This window comes from Chinchilla lanigera, unplaced genomic scaffold (genome assembly GCF_000276665.1).
Source record: "Chinchilla lanigera isolate Chin_1 unplaced genomic scaffold, ChiLan1.0 scaffold00005, whole genome shotgun sequence".
NCBI classification, from domain to species: Eukaryota; Metazoa; Chordata; class Mammalia; order Rodentia; family Chinchillidae; genus Chinchilla; species Chinchilla lanigera.
Window position 1 is genome coordinate 30,224,337 of NW_004955406.1, and position 18,780 is coordinate 30,243,116.

At 36.0% G+C, this 18,780-nt stretch overlaps 1 long non-coding RNA gene across 1 annotated transcript in view; it reads right to left on the bottom strand.

Moving 5' to 3' along the window:
• Positions 1-18,780, bottom strand: part of LOC106150126 — a 198,936-nt gene that overhangs the window by 161,593 nt on the left and 18,563 nt on the right. The gene's annotated exons all lie outside the window — the stretch shown is intronic.

Sequence of the window (18,780 nt, forward strand, 5' to 3'; positions counted from 1 at the left end):
TTCATGAGAAGCCACTTTGAAGATATCAATATGTAATACAACCACCATTGTTAATTCCCTACCACTTTGTTTGTAACTCTGTATTGTCTATATTGTGCTTGTGATATGTTGTAAAATGTTGTATGTCTGTTAATGTTTCCCTCCTTTTATCCTTAAAATAAAAAAAAAAATAAATAAATAAAATAAAATATTTGGGTCTTAAAAATAACTTTACATAACAGTGTATAAATTTTTGAAAATAATATAAATAAAAAAGCAAAATAATCATATCTCCTTTTTCTCTGTCAACCAAATTGAAGAGGTATAAATAAAATTTCTTCATTGGAGGATAATACATACGTGAAATATCATGTATGAAATATTAGAAATAAGCTTGTGTGCATTGTGTTTGTGTGTGACAGTGAAACCATTTTAGATTTGCATAGTAAAAGCAACAGCATTCAGTGGATTGGGTATAAGGCACAATCTCCTTAATTACAATTATTAGAACAGGGGAAGTTTTTAGCATAGCTCCAGTTGGCATCTAACACTACTGAGTCTATAAATGCAGATGTGTAAATTAATTGTTAATATCTCGCACTTAGCTGAACAGACCAGTATGTCTGGAATCTAAATCATTCCGCTCTGTGCTGCCTCAGTGAAGTTAAAGTAGCTGTACTGGAGCACACACTTAGGTTTCCCGGGGCAACCAAAAACATTTGTATTTGCCCTTGGTCTTGGTGTATTCTTAGAAACATGGAAACCCTATTTAAAACAGCTCTGAGGTCAAAAAGCTCTGACACACATATTGTACATAAGACATGTACATAAGACAACGATTTTTCACAACACAAATTTAACTGCAGCTTTCACAACACAGAGGAGTTGTGTTTGTGCCCTTCACTTTTGGCAACGGAACAGCGATTTTTCAAGATGGAGTAGAAAGTATGATAGTATAAAGTGAGACATAGGCATATAAGAATCTCCAGGGGAGAATTTTCAAAGTGGCTCCAGACGACCCCATGGGGTCTGGGGTCTGATGCACACCTGGGGAGTCATAGAACCCAGTGGGGAGTGAAGAGGAGGTGTCAGATAAAGAGCTCCCTGAAATCCTTTCCTAGCCCACACTTTTCAGCATTTGGAACTCCCAAAGCAAAGGGAAACATATTTATTTTACGTAGGATTTTTTTTTAAATTGTGGCATCTTGACAGAACAGGTACAAACAAAATATTCACAGAACAGTCTCAGCGTTCCTGAAATTGAACCAATTGTTTCCTATCATTCTCCTTCACACCTTTGTTATCTCAGAACAGAATAAAGTGTTCCAACTTTCTCACTCGACACTCACAATCTGAGTAACAGAACGTCTCATGATACTGACTAGCACTGGCAAGACTATGCTAAAAGCCTATAGCTCGTGGCTCCATCAAATATTAAGGGAATTGTAGAATTTGACATTATTGTCTACATTTAAAACCCTATATTCCTCCACAAAATTTTCTTTTCTTTGCATAAATTTGCTTGCTCATTAAATTAACACACATTTATGGCATACTATATAATATCAACATCTGTCAGAAATATTTAATCCACTTTATTTGATTCAGTTGTCTAATTTGGCTCTAAGGCTTCAGTACCGATTCAACCTTAAAAGTACCTTTAGTTACACTTCACCTACCTCTGTGGCCAGAGATTAGATACAGCTCATCACTTCTCACATGACAGCATCATGTTCAGTCTCTTTTTCATTCACCTATTCAAGCTATAACACCAGATTTGTTGTTTTCCAACTCAAATCTCGTCATATTATACAATGACTAAAATTTTTCTTTTCCATACAGCCTTCAGAACAAAGGCTAAACGTCTTAGCTTTACAGAAGACCTTTCACAAGTTTGAATCTCAAGTCACGCAACTCCTCACTGTATATAGTATTTTCTGGTTTCATTAAATTCTTTAGATTTTTGAATATTTTTCATGAATAAATCAGAACTTTCTGTGATTTTACATATGCCATGTACTGTGATTACAGTGCCTTCTCTAATTTCTTTGCTAAACAAATTAAAATAAATTCTCCTATTAGTCCTTAAGAAGCAGCTCAAACAATTCCTTCTCCTCAGTGTTTTGGTTTCTGTTGCTCTGCAGTAAATTGCTCTAAAGCAAGCCGTTGAAACTATGGCCAAAACTCTAACATACCTTGTCACAGAAATCCTCCGTTTGCCACTTTTATTCCCTGGAAGCGAATCACAAAATCCTGCCCACAGTCTAGAAAGGGGGAAAATTAGCATCTACCTTTTTCAGGGAAGATTATCAAAGAATTTATAGGTATATTTTATAACCATCATGAAAGATTTCTAGAATTCACCTGAGAAGTTATTTATTCTTTCCCCTATGTTCTGTCCTGCAAAACTTACATGTATAATACAGAAAAATATTTTGAGATTTAATATATATCTTACTTCCTCATTGCTGAGATACAATACCCAACACCCATAATTTAAAAAGCAAAGGTTTACTTTGCTCAGTTTATAGCAGTTTCACTCCACAGCCGGCTGGCTGCAAGGCAGGGTGGCATGGCAGAGGGCTATGGTAGAGGAGAAACAGCACATGGCAGGGCAAGCAGGAAGCAGAGTGAGGGATACAGGAAGAAAGGAGGGGGTAGACCCCTCCAGGCCATACCTAGATCTCCTCCAGCCAGGGTTTAACTCTTAAATCACATTTAGCTTTAAAGTCACTGGTGAACTAATCTGCTGATAAGTATGACAGCCCATGATCCAACACCTTCCAAAAGCTCCACTTGTGAGTGTATGAGGTTTTAGGGGGACATCTAGATATAAGCCATTAAAATACGTAAACAATAATGAATTTATAGCTGAATTGCCACATCAGAAAAATGAAGGAAGCTCAAATAAATAACCCAATAATGAACCTCAAACTTCTGGAAAAAGAAGAGCAAGTTAAATCCAAAGCTTCTATAAGGAAGAAAATTATAAAGATCAGAGTATAAATTAATGCAGCTGAGACTAAGAAAAAACAATACAAAGAATCAATATATTGAAGAGTTATTTCAGTACACAAATAACAAAATCACTGAGGGAAATTAGAGAAGCAGCACCTTTCACAATAGCACCAAGGAAAATGAAATACCAAAGAATCTATCTAATGAACGAAGTAAAAGACTATCACACTGAAAACTATAACACTATTTTTAAAAAGGTGATTGAAAAGGACATAAGAAAATGGAAAGATATCCCTTGCTCTTGGATAGTCAGAACAAATATAGTGAAAATGGTCATATTTCCAAAACTTTTATACAGATTTAATGCAATCTCAATAAAAATACCAATATCACACTTTACAGAACTAGAGAAATCAATACTAAAATTTATATGGAAGCAGAAGAGACCTAGAATAGCAAAAGTAATTCTAGGAAACAAAGACAAGATAGGAGCCATCACAATCCCCAACTTGTTTATCCTTCTTTATGACAGAGTTGTACTCCATTGTGTATAAATGTCATATATTCTTTATCCATTCAACTACTGGTGGGCTTATAGGCTGCACTCAAGATTTAACTATTAAGAGTTGTGCTGCTATAAACCTGGGTGTGCCTGTATCACTGTAATATGATGTCTTTAACTCTTTGGGGAAGCTATCTAGAAAGGGAATAGTTGGGTCAAATGGGATCTCTAGATTTAATTTTTTGAAGAATCACCCTCATACTGATTTCCATAGTGGTTATACTTATAACTTTAAATGATATAAAAGGCTCATTATTAGCTTTTCACAATTCTTTTTCTGGGTCACATATTAAGATAGAAAGTCTCCTCTCGTGTATTTATATAAATAAGCTATATTTGCCAGTTGCCTGTTACATATTTATACAACAATCCTTAAAGTAATTACAAGTGTCTCTGCAGTAGCCTTTGGCCATTTGGGGTCAGGAAAAATGAAGTAAGTTCAGAAGTGATAGGTAGCTTAGGAGACAGAAAAGTATAACTGCCTTGGATGAAGAGTGTAGGTTTGGCTTTCAGACACACCTATCACTCACCAGCTTACTACCTGCCTTGTGCAATCTACATCTCCATAAACTCCTCCATCCCTGACATTAAAATGGAGATAATATTACTTCTTAGATAGACTACAAGAACCAAAACTTAATATCATCAATGACTCAGACCAATAAAACCCAGGAATGTTAATAAACCTTTAAGAAATAAAGGTTTGTGCAAAATGAACATTTAAAATACCAATTCTTTTTCATTTTCACTGTGACAGTCACTGATTTAAATCATTATTGAAAAATGCCATGTCAGATATACAAAGAAATATATTTCACTCAGATGGTAATATGCAATTAATTTCCATTTAATATGACTAGAAATTAAAAACACACAAATATATGCACATACTAGTGTGTACCAATGTACAAGTGAAACTCCATAATCATTTATTCACAGTATTTATGAGCCTAGACAACAGAGTTCTAAGTAGATTTTCTTTGGTGTGTTTAATAAAGGGCTGGTGTATTTATGCTAAGTATATTTAGGCTGGTGTAGCTTTAGTATATTTAATGAAAGGCTGGTGTTTAGTGTATTTAATAAAAGATATTAGAAGCAACAGTGAATATTTGTCCTATTCCAATAACTATAAAAGAAACCTTTTCTTGATGAAATATTACACATGTGCATTTTTGCTATTTTCTGTAAAGATTCCAGTGTGGGTTTTTTATTTTTATTTTTTATTACACTATTCTAAATTGTTGCAATGGAAGTAACTACTTGTAATAAATTAATCTTTAGCATTTTATGACAATTCTACTATTCTATCTCTGATACAGCATTTCAGCTTCAGTTAAGCTTAGGCATGACTTATTATCAGCTCTCATTAGTCAGTCAAGACAACATGACTAACTTCCAGAGGGACTATATGTTTAGGATCTGTCTAGCTTATGTTCCTGACACAGTGACTCTTTACATTCTGAAGACAGTGTCTTGATGTCTTGATTCTGTTTTCTAAGGTGTCCATATGAAGTTGCTTTGCACTGAGCAATTTCTTCAGTGGTTCCATCTCTTTTTATATTTCAAATAGTTCTCTATGTATCGTAGTCCTTTCTAAATTTTCACAAAAAGTTCGGCCTTCTTCTTTAGATACATGCTACACACACACACACACACACACACACACACACACACACATGTACATGCTTTCTTCAGATGAGCTTAGTGATAATGAGGCAGGAACTTAGGACACAGCCAGGTGGCTGGGTAAGTGGGTGTGACCTGACCTATCACTCAAGGAGATCTAAGACACAAACACAGAAAAACAGTTCTAAAGGGCTGCATCTGGGACCAATCAGAAAATGCTATCTTCAATTCTGCACAAAACTAAGGTTTTTGATAAAACAGCCTAGTACTGATATTAGCCTGAGAAATGGGGATATCAAAGACTGCACCCATGAACTTCACTGCCACAGTAGGCTCTTTTAGTGGCCTGTTCTGCAATCTGCCAAGTGTACTTCTTTTCCTGCTTTTAATCGGCCTGCACTGACTCTCAGGTTATTCTTTTTTTTCTTACCTTCAATCAATTTAAAACCTCACTACCTTTTACATTTGTCTTTTTTTTATTTTTTATTTTTTATTTTAAAGATGAAAACATATTAGCAGACACAGACATTTACAAAATAACACAAATACAATACAAGCAATGCATATTTTCATACAAGGTGATAGGAAATTAACAATGGTGGTTGTATTACATATTGATATGTTCAAATTGATTACTCAGATAAACAAATATAGGCATGTAAGACTGATCAAACAATTAAACATGAACTGTTCCTTTCAATAAAGTAAAAGAAATCAGTAGTACAACTATCTTAGCTATCCTGTGTATACCTATATACATATTTTTCCCTTATTTCTTTCTTTTCTCTTTTCCCTCATCCAAGTTTACCCTTGTCTTGACCAATTATCTATTCAGGACAAAAACAACCTAGAAAGAATCTGTAAAAGGAGCCCACACCACCCTCAGAACCCTACTAAAAGTCATAGGCCCAGAATGGAGAGTGTGGGCAGTTAATTTCATGATTTGAATATCTAATGACATCTATTTCAATAGTCCTTGACTCACATTGAACACCTAGAACATGATTTTTCCCACATAGATATTCAAAAGTATCTTGAATGAATGAATGTAGGTTCTACTGAATAGTGCTTAGGCAGGTATTGTCAAACTTCATCTTTTTAAAAAATTTCTAAATGTCATTTCCAAGACATTTATAAAATGATATAGTAATACTTTCAATTCTTTACATGCAAGATTCATTATCTTGAAAGCCAGTTCTTTTACAGCAGAGTTTCTCAAGCTTAGCACTACTGACACTTTGTGCTAGATCACTGCTCTGAGGGTACAGTCCTGTGCACTGTAGGATGTTTGGCACTCACTGGCCTCTTCCTTCTAATGTCAGTAGCACACCAACACACACCATCCCGGGTTTCCTGTTAACATTTACTTTTGCAATGCATGCTCATATTTTGTTTCATAGTTTTGACACAGTTCACTGAAATAATACTAAGTGAAAAGAAGATTGGCCTGGGGATGAGTAGGGTGGAGTGTGAGGTAAGAGATATTTGAGGAGAAAGCACAGGTAAGAACAGGGAAGCCAAAGAAAAACATCTCTAGGCATTGCCAAACATCTCCTGTGAGCAAAATCAATCTTGGCTTAAAACCAAATCCTTAAAGCCATATCATTTGTTCTGATCTATTAAGTACCAATTTTAGAATGTAATTGTCAGACAGTTACTGTGAATCATTAGCCACCACTATTGCTTCTTCTGAACCCCACCTTAAACTATATCACCAGATCATCACAGATACACGCAGATAGCACACAGATACAATATAACAAGTTGGTCTTGGGATCAAGGAAGAGGGAAACAAAATTAGTTCAGAAACAAATGCCTCACTTCTATCCACCCCCACACAAATAAGACCAGTGGGCTGGGAGGTGCAGTGAAAGTGAGCAGTTATGTTATGACCTGTATCCTATCAGCATACCTGATCAGCTTTCATGCAGTGTATAAACAGCAGAAAAAGAAAGGGAGCATGAATCCGGTTTTTAAAAAAAAAATGCATGGTGAAATTTTACAACAATGACCATTTCTTCTTAACTAAGGTTGATAGGATCAATGTGTTTTAGTTAAAAACCATGATGCATCTCCTAGTTCATCCTTCCCAATGCCATTCCCACCCAAGCCATTCACCTTACTTATCATTTAGTCTTCTTGCAATACAAAGCAATGAAACCAAACACAATCATGCACTACAGAGTGTTAGGAATCACATAGCACACGCCTCACAGAATTGGGTCTTTCTGAGTATTTCTTTATCAGTATTTAAACACTTGTGTTTGATTTTGCAACTCTTTCTGATCAAACTGTCACCAGCCAGGGTCCAAGATGGTCTTCCGCAAAGATGAGATGGGCACCTTGACTCACCACATGGAATAGGCAAACACAGTTGTTAGAGGAAAGCATTTCAGAATACATCAGAGTGAGACATAGACAGATTTATCAGACAGATTTAAAAACTAAGAGAAAATAGGGAGAGGAATTCAGCATGAGTTGCTCAAGGGTGCACAGCTATGGTGAAGAGGATCAAGCAGTCCATTAACAAAGAAATGAGGGGAGCTTTTATGAATGTGCTAGGGTGGGCCTTCTAGACAGACGCTCCCTGTGGTAGTTAATTAATGGTCAACTTAGGTGTGAACAACCAGCTGAACTGAGTTAGCATGGTTCTGGGGAACCACGGTATAAAAGGAGAACACAAGGGGGAAGGGGTTATGTTGATTTCCCTCAGAGAAGCTTCAGCTGTTCTCTTCATCTCAGCTCCAGTCTTCACTGAGGGATGGCTGTGGTTCTCTTGGAAGGAGGTCTAGTCCTTGCCTTCTTGAGCATTGTCCTCTGGCCCTTGGCACAGATATTTCAGCGGGGAGTTTGGTCTTCGCCTTTGTTTTGGGCATCCTCTCCTGGTTCTCGGTGTGGATTCTTTGGCTAATAGCCTGCCAGTACAGACTCGCTAGCCTGCAGCGCTAGCCCTGTGACTTTCTGGCACAGATCTTCAGTCTTCCATTACAGATTTCTTGGCCCCCTGGTGCAGACTTACATGGAACATTGCCGTGGGCTGTAGGCCTTTAGCTGAATTCTTCAGCTTCTAGTATTTGGACAGAAATGTTGCACTCTTCTACATCTGACTCTAGTAAGCATTGACTAATATACTGCCTAAGTTATTAATATGTATATATGCAGAACTAAGCAAGGATCTGACCCAGAGATTTAAGGTAACAAAACAAAAAAATACAGAATGAACGTGGAGCTTTGTTCTGCTTTTAGTTAGCTATTGGGCATCTGTAAGGCTGCAGTGAAGAGTCACTATTTTTTAGCAAAATCAATTTTCGGGTCTCTGATTGCCTCAGAAGATAGAAATCATACTTTTCATGAGAAACAGGTTAGGGGCCCAGGAGTCTGTTTTCCATCCTTAGGGTGATCTCTGACAGTGTCGAACCCTTGATTTAAATTCAGAAACTCTGTGTCCTCCAACTAGTCTCATGCACAAACATGCCTGCCCAGTCAGGATGTTCTGCTCGCTAGTATGTGGAATGTCTGGCATGTACACACTTGGCCTTCAGCAAGATACATGGCTAATGAGCACTGCTAGTCCAAATATCAATCTCTGTAGTACAGAATACAAGGCTAACTAGGGAGAGTAAAAAGAAACAAAGGGTTTTGGAAAAGCAGGATTCTAAACTCACTGATCCTAAATACAAAACACCTTCATAAAAATATAAAAATATTGTTAAAAATTTAAAATCCTCTTAGCATATACAATACTATACATATATAAAATAAAACATTTGAAGTACATGAAAAGACAAAAATTAGTATTTATGGAACACCTAGTCATGCCAGGCACTATCTGGGTAAATATTATTTTGCATTTGTGGGAATATGGACCCAATTATTGCCAGAACTATCAAAGTAACAGAATAAAGATGCAAACATCATGCTTATCCTCATTTCTTCCTGTCATTAAACACGTTGCATTATTTTTGCAGATATCATAATCACCCAAATTAGTAACTATTGTAGTATATGCCTAAATTGCTAATACAGAAAACATAATTTTACCTAAAACATTTGAGGATTCCATACAAACATTAAAGATAAACATTCTTAACACTTTTCAGTTAATTTAATTAACAGTTGTTACATGTAAGATTTTGATAGTCATAAAGATAAAACAATGTGCAAAAGTGATAAAAAACAATTGCCAGAAATTCTATTTAATCTTATGTTATAGTGTGATCCAACTAAGTAAATCAAATATATAAGCAATACCTATTAAATATTTTGATAAAATAAATGATGGGGTGTTATGCATTATGAGTTGCGTGATTTTACTACACTAGAGCTATGTTTAATCTATTCAGTGGATGAAACATTTTGCAGCATATACTTCTTTCAATAAAATGGGAACTTTAGTTCCAAGGAAACTCTCCCTTTGTTCTTATTGATTAGTCATAGAAAGTCACGGGTATTTTTCTGTTTTAAAGTCAGATTATTGGACAGATTATTAGACCTTATTTCCACAGATTATTAGACCTTAGAATTAAATACAACTGCCTTGAGAAAATTTTTTTCTGCAACTTGATTCTTCTCTTAGTTTGTTCTCAAATGACTAGTCAGGAAAAGCGAGAAAGTAGTGTACCAAGAGTTACAAAATGCCATTCTGATAAGCACTCACAGCAAGGACATGTATCTAAAAAAAGTTCTGATTTATTTCAGGAATTTACTGAGAATGTCTCTTACACTGACTTTTTCAGTTAATAAGTTTGGTTTAAATATAAAATAGGTAATAAGAAAATCAGTTCAAGCTTTAGAATTTTTCCGCTCCAAATAATTGACTACTACAAAATTATCAGTTACAGTTATCACCTATAACCAATTTTTCTGCAGAAACTACACATTCCTGAATACATGAATGTAAAAAATAATAAAGCGTATCAGTCCTAAAGACATACATTTACAAAATTTTATCATTCTTTTCTCACTACCAAAAGAAATCCTTGAGCCTAACCTATGACAATTAAAACATTGATTTTGAGTATAAAAGCATTTAGTGTATGATGATCACTTAGTGTATTTTTGTTTTCTTTATAGTTTCTTTTTAAATTAAATTCCTAGGACCAAGTATTATTTTCCCAAAAAGAAAAGCATAAAAACTTTACTGACAAAAAATAAAATAAAATTTCTTAAAAACCTATAGTGATCTATGTGATTTAGTGATTTATCATAATTAATAAATCAATTTCAAATAAAAAGGATTAAATGAAACAAGTTCAACAAATTAGATATTTTTAAAGCTGCCCTGACCTGAATAAAAGGACTAATTAACACAGGTAATTTCCTTTTGTAATTATTTTAGTAATCTGATTCTGGGCAGATGACTATTTAATTTGGCAACTGATTTCCCCACTTGTGTTTGCATTGTTTGATTTCCTATAATTTCTTTAAATATAAGATAGACATGAAAAATAGAAACAAAATAAAAAACAAAAAGATATATTAATCTTCTTAAGACAGAAAAAATATTAAAGCACTTTCTGCTCAATGTTAAGTGCAAGGTTGCATTTAATCTTCCGTTCCTCATTCCCGCATAGTCTCTTTATTATAGAGTAGAAAAATCAGTGAAGTAGGGACCAGGAGGCACTGTGGTGCTGAACAGTCCACTAACTAGTAGACATCAGATCATCTCTTAGGCACATATTTCTTGAAAATTACTTCCACTGTGTTCTAAGAGCCTAATTCTCATTCCATGAAAACCCTGGGGACCCACTAAGGATAAATCTGGCCTATGTTAATGCTTATGCTCAATTACATAATAGTGCACCAACCAAAGATTTTCAAAATGCATTTCTGAATAATAGAACAACAAAACAAGATTTTCAAGAACCAAAATTAACATAGTCTTTCACATTAAAAGAGAAAAACTATGTGGAATACATTGTAGAATTCTGAAATTTTGTGTTTATAATTCATTCCTTTGTAAGGTGAGGCTACAACTTGGGCAATTTAGCCACACTCTGACTCAAAAAATTTTTAAAGTGGTGTAGCTTACTGGTAAAGCATTGGCTTCTCATGTTTAAGGCCCTGGGTTTAATCAGTAGCATCATTAAAATGAATGAATGAATGAATGAATGAGATGAAACCTAGCCAAATCTTTTATTTAGATAGTAAATTAGACCACATCATAAGCATTTGCATTATTTGTTTCTTTCTTTATGAAAAGATGTAAAATGGGTACCACACTCCAAGTATCTTGCCAAAAAATTGAAAGCTTCAGAGTAAACAGATGTGCATTATATCACCTTACTATGAAACTAACATCAATTTATGGAACCATGGCTCTATGCCTAACTCCAGGGCAACCTTTTATAGAGATTGTCAGCAGCCTGAGGATGTTCTGGAATCACAGCTTTGTCTAATTTGAAAGCATCTTTCTAGGAATTTAAATTTGGAACATAAAAGGGTAAATAATAGAGCACAGGGACAGTTTAACTTAATACTCAAGAAAGTATGTGAATTTAAACACCTACATTCTGTTCTCATTCTTTTACCAACCACAAAATTTTAAGTAGGCGGAGGGGAGGGGAGGGAAGAGAAGGGGGATGATAAAAGAAATTAAGATGTATTATCTATATGTACCAACTCCTCAAGAGGAATGTAAACATTCTGTACTACACACATATACTTAAAAAAATAATAGCATAGAAGGTAGTCATAAAGAAAAAAAACAAGAGTAATATAGCAAGGCATAGTAGTGCACTTCTATAATCCCAGCATTTGAGAGGTTGAGGAAGGAGGATCATGACTTTGAGGCCACCTGGGACTACATAGTGAGACCCTGTCTCAAACAAAAAAAGTGATTGATAGTAGACAAGCTACGTAAAACATACGCATTATAGCAAGAAGACAAATTTCTGAGAAAATGGTACAAAAATATTTGATTAGGAATTTACATTTAAAATAGAGTTCTAAAATGAGTATTTTTAAAGCTATTATACATATGTACATTATAATTTTATATCTATTCCAAGTATTAGAATAAACAAAGTGTCAAGTCAGGGAGTTAAGAGGGACAAAACAAAATGGTAGCATAACAATTTAGTTTGCATTTTACATTTTTACATGTGAAGTTTTTAATACAAGCTTTAAAAATGTTCCCAAAGCTGGGCATGGTGGTGCACGCCTGTAATCCCAACATTCAGGAGGCTAAGGCAGAAGGATTCATGCAAGTTCAAGACCAGCCTGAGCTACAAAGTGAGCTCAAGGCAGCCTGAACTGCATAGCGAGACCCTGTCGCAAAAGACCAAAAAAAAAAAAGTTCCCAAGACTTTACTACAATCTTTTTCTTTCAGCATGCTTACTATTTTATTTTCTACATTTATCTTCTCTAATTGTTAACTGGTAACAACCCCAGGCCCTCACTGGTTAACAGTTTTCCTATTGATATCCACTTTAAGAAATTTTGCATCTTTTGCAAATTTTACTATTATGCTTTGCATGTTGATATAGTATATGAATGATTTTAATCACCAAAGCAATATTTAGTGAGGAGAGAGCTTAAATGTGCTGGGTTTTGATTCATCAATGAATATTTTACTATTGGGATGGCTTCTGTTTTGTTTTCCTTCCGGTACTAGGAATCGAACTCAAGACCTTGCACTTGCCAGACATGCACTGTGCCACTGAGCTAAATCTCCAGCCCCTGGGGTGGCTTTTGAATCCCTGTTCATCAGTGTGGGGACTAGGATGATGAATGATCACATGAAACACCTTATTCCTTAGTCAAAGGCTGCTGTGAGCATAAAAATAAGATTCTGCTTGACCCACAGAAAGCTTCAGTAATTGTTATTAGCTTGCATTTTTTTAAAAAAAGCAATAAGTAGAAGCCATTAGAGAAATAAAGAGAGAAGAAAGAAGCAACCAGCGATGGGGTAGGAGGAAATCGACAAGGGGCGCAAGGAGAGAGGTGCTGAGTCACAAGCGTGACAAATGGCTAGAATCCTGCCTGGCTCCCCGTGCTGCTGCCCGTACTGTACACTGCAGGCTTGCTCAGAATTTCCTGGATCTCCTTTCAGACTTCGTGTGACTGTGACATCACCTGAGATAATCTGAGGATGTCTCAACCTTGAAACAACCAAACACACCATCCGAGTCTGTTTGTTAAAGTGTAGACAAAGAGATTGTTTCTCAGGAGATAGTGACAAAAGCAGCGTTCTTCTCACTACTTGAAAGAGCTCTTTTCTTTTCCAGTTTTACTGAATTTCTACACTGTCCTCTTTCCTGAGTTTCAGTAAGTGCCAAAGGACTCTTTTTCCAAACTTCATGTTAAAAAAATAAACTCCTTTATAATGTACTAGTGTGTTATTAGCACTGCACAATTTACAAAGCATTTCTCCCCTACTTCCTCTTTTTTTTTTAAGAGCTAAGACTCAAACCCACAACCTCACACATGCTAGGACATGTGAGCCAAGTACTCTCACTGAGATACATCCTCAGCCCTATTTTCTTTCTTTTTCACAAAGCATTTTATATGATGTCCATAAGATTAGGGTTTAAAAACACCAAAGTAAAAAAAAAAAAAAACAACATCTAGAAAAAACATGTAAGAATTTTCATTTTTAATAATATCAATAAGCAACTATTAATTCTCTTTTCCATTTTGTCACTTACAAAATAAATTAAGGGCTGGGGATGAAGCTTAGCGGTAAACTCTTGCCTAACATATGCAAGGCCCTGGGTTCTGTCCTCCACACAGGAGGAGGAGGAGAAGGGGAGGGGAAAGGGGAGGGAAAAGGGGAGCAGAAGGAGTGTGAGGAGGAGGAAGAGGTGGGGGAAAGAAGAGTAGGGAGGAGGGAGGCAAGAAGAGGAGTAAGAGAGGGAGCAGAAAGAGCGGGTAAGGAAGGGCAAGGGCAGAGGGGAAAGAAAAGTAACAAAAGAAAAACAAACTTAAGCCCAGTTTTACCTGTCTAGGAATACGTGCACGTCGCCTGAAGTTGTGGGCATGTATAAAAACTCTGTCCACACACATGCAAAGAAGCTCTTGGGGCAATGGATAATATTAAGTCAGAGTCCACTTTAGGGACAGAGGACAACAAACCCCTGTACCCTTAACTTGTTACTTAACTTGTTACAAAGTATGATTTGTTTTTTCTTCTGAGGCAGGAGAGAAATTTGAAGTTGCTTTTGCTAGAAAAAAAAAAAGTAATGAATCTTCACTTGGGTCTGCAGATGCCCAATAGGTGACCAAAAGCAGATCACAGTTTGACCTTCATTTTGTATTTTCCTCCTGTATCTTTCCCTTTATTACCTTAAAACTTTGAATCAGAACTTTGCTCAGCTCTGTGAGTAGCTAGCCATGATAATCACCTAGGGAGTGCTTGTCTAAAAGCTGGCAACACAAGGTGATTTAGCCAGAAATTTATATAGTATAACCAACCTCATCCCTTTCAAGACTGGGGACACCAAGTAAAAGATTGACAGGGACACTCAACAACTACCAATGAGCACCCAGAGGTCTAGTCATTTGCCTAAACCTATGGTCACCTTGGATTTCAGCAGAGCCTTCACAAACCTGAGAATGCCCCAAACAAAAACATTCATCTCGCAGAGACCAGGTTAAGTGTTAAAGACTTCATGGGAGCCACCTTCCAAACCAAAACTGAGGTCATGATCAACAACCCTGACCCACCCCAATCAGTCCTTAAAGGCTTGTCTCCTTTGCTGATCCTCTTCATCAGAGCTGTGCCCCCTTTAACTCCTCAAACTTAAGACCCCTCCCTATTTTCTTACCTTCTAACTCTGCTTAATAAATCAGCCTATGCCTCTCACTGACAGGTCTTGAAAATGCTTTTCTGCAGTGATATTAAGAACCTGCCCCAGCCAAGTTGAGATCCACATCTCCTCTTCAGGAAAACTTCCTGGGACCTTGTTTGATGACAGTGTGGAAATCTCCATAATGAATAATCTACCCTCTGTAGCACAAGTTACCAGCCTGTGAAAATTCTATTTAGTATTTTAAGTGAAATTAAATTTTTTTAACTCCAGGAGTGATAGTGCATGCCTGTAATCCTAGTACTCAGGAGGCTGAGGCAGGAGGATCATTGCAAGTTCAAGACCAGCCTGGGCTACAAAGTGAACTCAAGGCCAGCCTGACTTGCATAGCGAGACCCTGCCTCAAAACAAACAAACAAATAAATAAATAAATGAAATTTTTAAACATCACTAGATTTATTGATAAAACAAGTTCCTAAAACAGAACCATTTCAAAGAAGAAACTGTAAAGTTGCTAATATTTCAGACCCTGGAGAGCAATGATTTATCCTTACATAAGTTCAATTTTTTTCAGTTTATTTCACAAGGTTTTTTTTGCATATCATTGCCTTAGTACTCTACATAGTTTTTCAAGAAATTTAAGTATCTTCCTAAGATAAGATATTTAAAAGCAAAAACTATAAACAAAAATATACATTTATTTCATACTTACCTAAATTCATACATATTCTGGTGAAATGTGTACGTATTTAAGTAAAATTGAAAAAATTATATGAATTTGTGCTGTGCTAATAAATGTGTTTGGATTTGTTTACCTTCCACAGTCATTTTATTTGGGGAAGAGCCAGATGTCACATGATGCCAGATCTGATTAACAAGGTAGATAAGGACACACTGTAATGTTTTTATGAGCCTAACTTTGTGTTGGGTGGAACAAGGCAGCAGCATTCATTTCATTTTATCACACACTGCACAGAAAGAAGAGTTCCAGAACTGCTTCAGAAACTGGCAAGAGGGGCTGGAGAGATAGCTCAGTGGCACAAGCACCTGCCCGGCAAGCACAAAGTCCTGAGTTCAATTCCTGGTACCAAAAAACAAAAAAAATGCGAAAGTGGCAAGAATGACAGGATAAGTGTGTTGAAAGCTGTGGTGAATATTTTGAGGTGAATTAATGGTAATGTATGTTTTACTGTAATAAATTTTTAAAATTTAAACATTCATATATTTTGATCATATTTCATACTAAATACAGAGAAATCAGGATTCACAGTAGAAGTACTGTGTGAGTTTACTGCATTCTGTATGTACAGATAAAACAACAGTGTTGAGTCTCTTGATTTAATTCACAAATTACTAATTTTACCTATAAACTTTTCATTCATAACTAATTCAATATTTTACAAAACAGTTGTATACGGAGCACTTTCCATGTGCCAAGCAATGTATTAAAGACTGACTCTGACTAGCTTAACTTTTAAGGTTAATCTTTCAGAGCCTATAATGATACAGCCAGGGTATCCATGAGGAGACTTACTGATGACAAACCCAATACAGCACCCATTAGAAACATTAAGTGCATGAGGGCTAAATTCTAGAGAAAAACTAGACACTTAGACTTCAAGCCCCAGCTCTGCCACAATCTTGCTTGCTATTGTTTGGGGACTGTTTCTTCATTTCAAGCACCTATAGAATGGGAATCATAGCACTTACAAGGGTATATTATGGATTTTTTCATTAGTACATGTTTGCAATACAGAATGATCTTTTCATTATAGGGAATATGTACATGACACATCTTAATTCTTTTTTGTTTGTCCCCTTCCCTTCCCCTCCCTCTAACCCTTCTTCCCCTCTCCATTTACAAAAGTTCTATTTCTATTTTTTTCTTCAATTGTTTTTTCCTTCAAGTCCTGTTTCCTTTCCTTCCATCTCTATCTCTGGCTCCCCTTCCTGTTTGAACAAGTTCTTCCTACTTCCCAACATCCACCCTCCATTTTGCTCCCTATGGATTTCTCACACAAGAGAAAGAATCGTTTGCATGTCCCCAAAGGACCTGTGTACAGACTTGGTTGTCAGCCTGTGGAACTATTGGATGGTGGTGAAACCTTCAAGATGTACAGCTGAGTGGGAGGATGTTGGGTCATGGGGGCATGCCTTAGAAAGGTATATGAGGCCCAGAGCCCCTTATCTCTGTTTCCAGCCTGTATGCTTCCACGGTGATACACAATACCACCATGGGCCCCAAGCAACTGAGTCAATTGCCATTACCTAAAATGTCTGAAACAATGAGGTAAAAATAAATCTTTCCTCCACTGAAGTTAATTATCTCAGGTATCTTGCCACAGCTATAAAACACTAACACAGGGCATAATACAGGAGATAATAATATAACAAAAGTGCCTGAGCAGCATTTGGCACATATAATGGGTACTCAATAACAAAGCCTATTACTATTATTTTTAAAGAAGGGAAGGCCAGCTTCTTTTCCAAAGAAGGTTCTTAGAATCCACAATATTATATGTCATTAATATTCCCATTTTAGAGATGGAAACACCTGAACCTCAGAGAAATTAAACTCATTATTCATGCAACAAACTTTGTAAGCACATTTTGTGTATTAAACCAGGGATAATCTCTGGAGATACAGAAAGAAGACAAGAGAGACCATGCACTCACTGTCTCACAGGAGGGACAGAGGAGATTGCTATTTGCTTCAGCTGAGGGAAGCACAGGTTTGTTTGAAAGCACTAAGGAATGAGCAAAAGAGATGTCAAGGAGGGTCCTCAGAGAGGCAGTCCCAGGAGAGGAAAGTAAACTGACAAACGGCAATTAATGATTAGTAACCTAGACTTGAAACCAAATCCCTGTCTCCAGTAACAGTGAACTTCTCATTATACCACAGCAACTTTAGATAGAGTCAATCAATACATATTTTCTCAGCACCTGCTTTATGGAAAAATTATCTAGGTAGAAAAAAGCTGAGTAATTATAGTTCTTATCTCATGAAAGCAAAGAGAAATAAGACAGACATACAGAAAGCTAATTTAAAACATTATTTATTAATAAAAATAAGGTGTTAGGCATTCTACTTTAGCTTTTAGCTAGTTCTCAGACTTTCAATCTGGATGCACTGATGTCTCACATTCTGTGTAATAACAGATTAATGACACTGCCACAGATATGAATTTCACCACGTAACTACTGGTTCTGTTATAGGCAAAGCTACACAGATATTAATCACCACAATTTTTTTAATTTCTGCTTAGCATAAATTTCTTCATAACATGGCTGCCCAAAATTTTATATTTCGCTGTAAGCAATGTTTTTGCCTACTTTTAAATACTTATGGTAGAACCTATGCAAAAATATTTAAGATATTTACATCTTTTAATTGAAATTTGCGTTTAGTTTTCCATTTTAACTTTTCTTCATCAGATGTTGGAACCAGAATGACCCTTGCTTCAGAGAGTGACTGGGAGAACTTCCTGTGACAAGGTAGGAACTGTCTGTTCACAAATGGCTTTATAGGACTCATCTAAAACATTCCTGGTGTCAGGACTCATTTTTAGTTATGCTCCCCAGTCAGTACAGACTCATCTTCAGAATCCTTAACTCAGTACTCCCCAAAGCCATTAAATAACAAGCATCTACTCACTAATTTATTTTCCATATTCCTTCCATATTAAAACTTTAAGTCCTGAATATTTTTCTATATATAGCTTTCACCACATTTCATGAATTTTCATGTTACATCTAGTTTTTAATAACTTCTAAATAGCATTTGGCTTTCATTTTTTTCCTTTGACATGTAAGTTCATTTATCACACTGCACATGTAAAGTAAAACCTAAGAAAACAGATTATGTGGGTCACTACTATAATTTCTTAAATAGTCTAGCTCTTCCC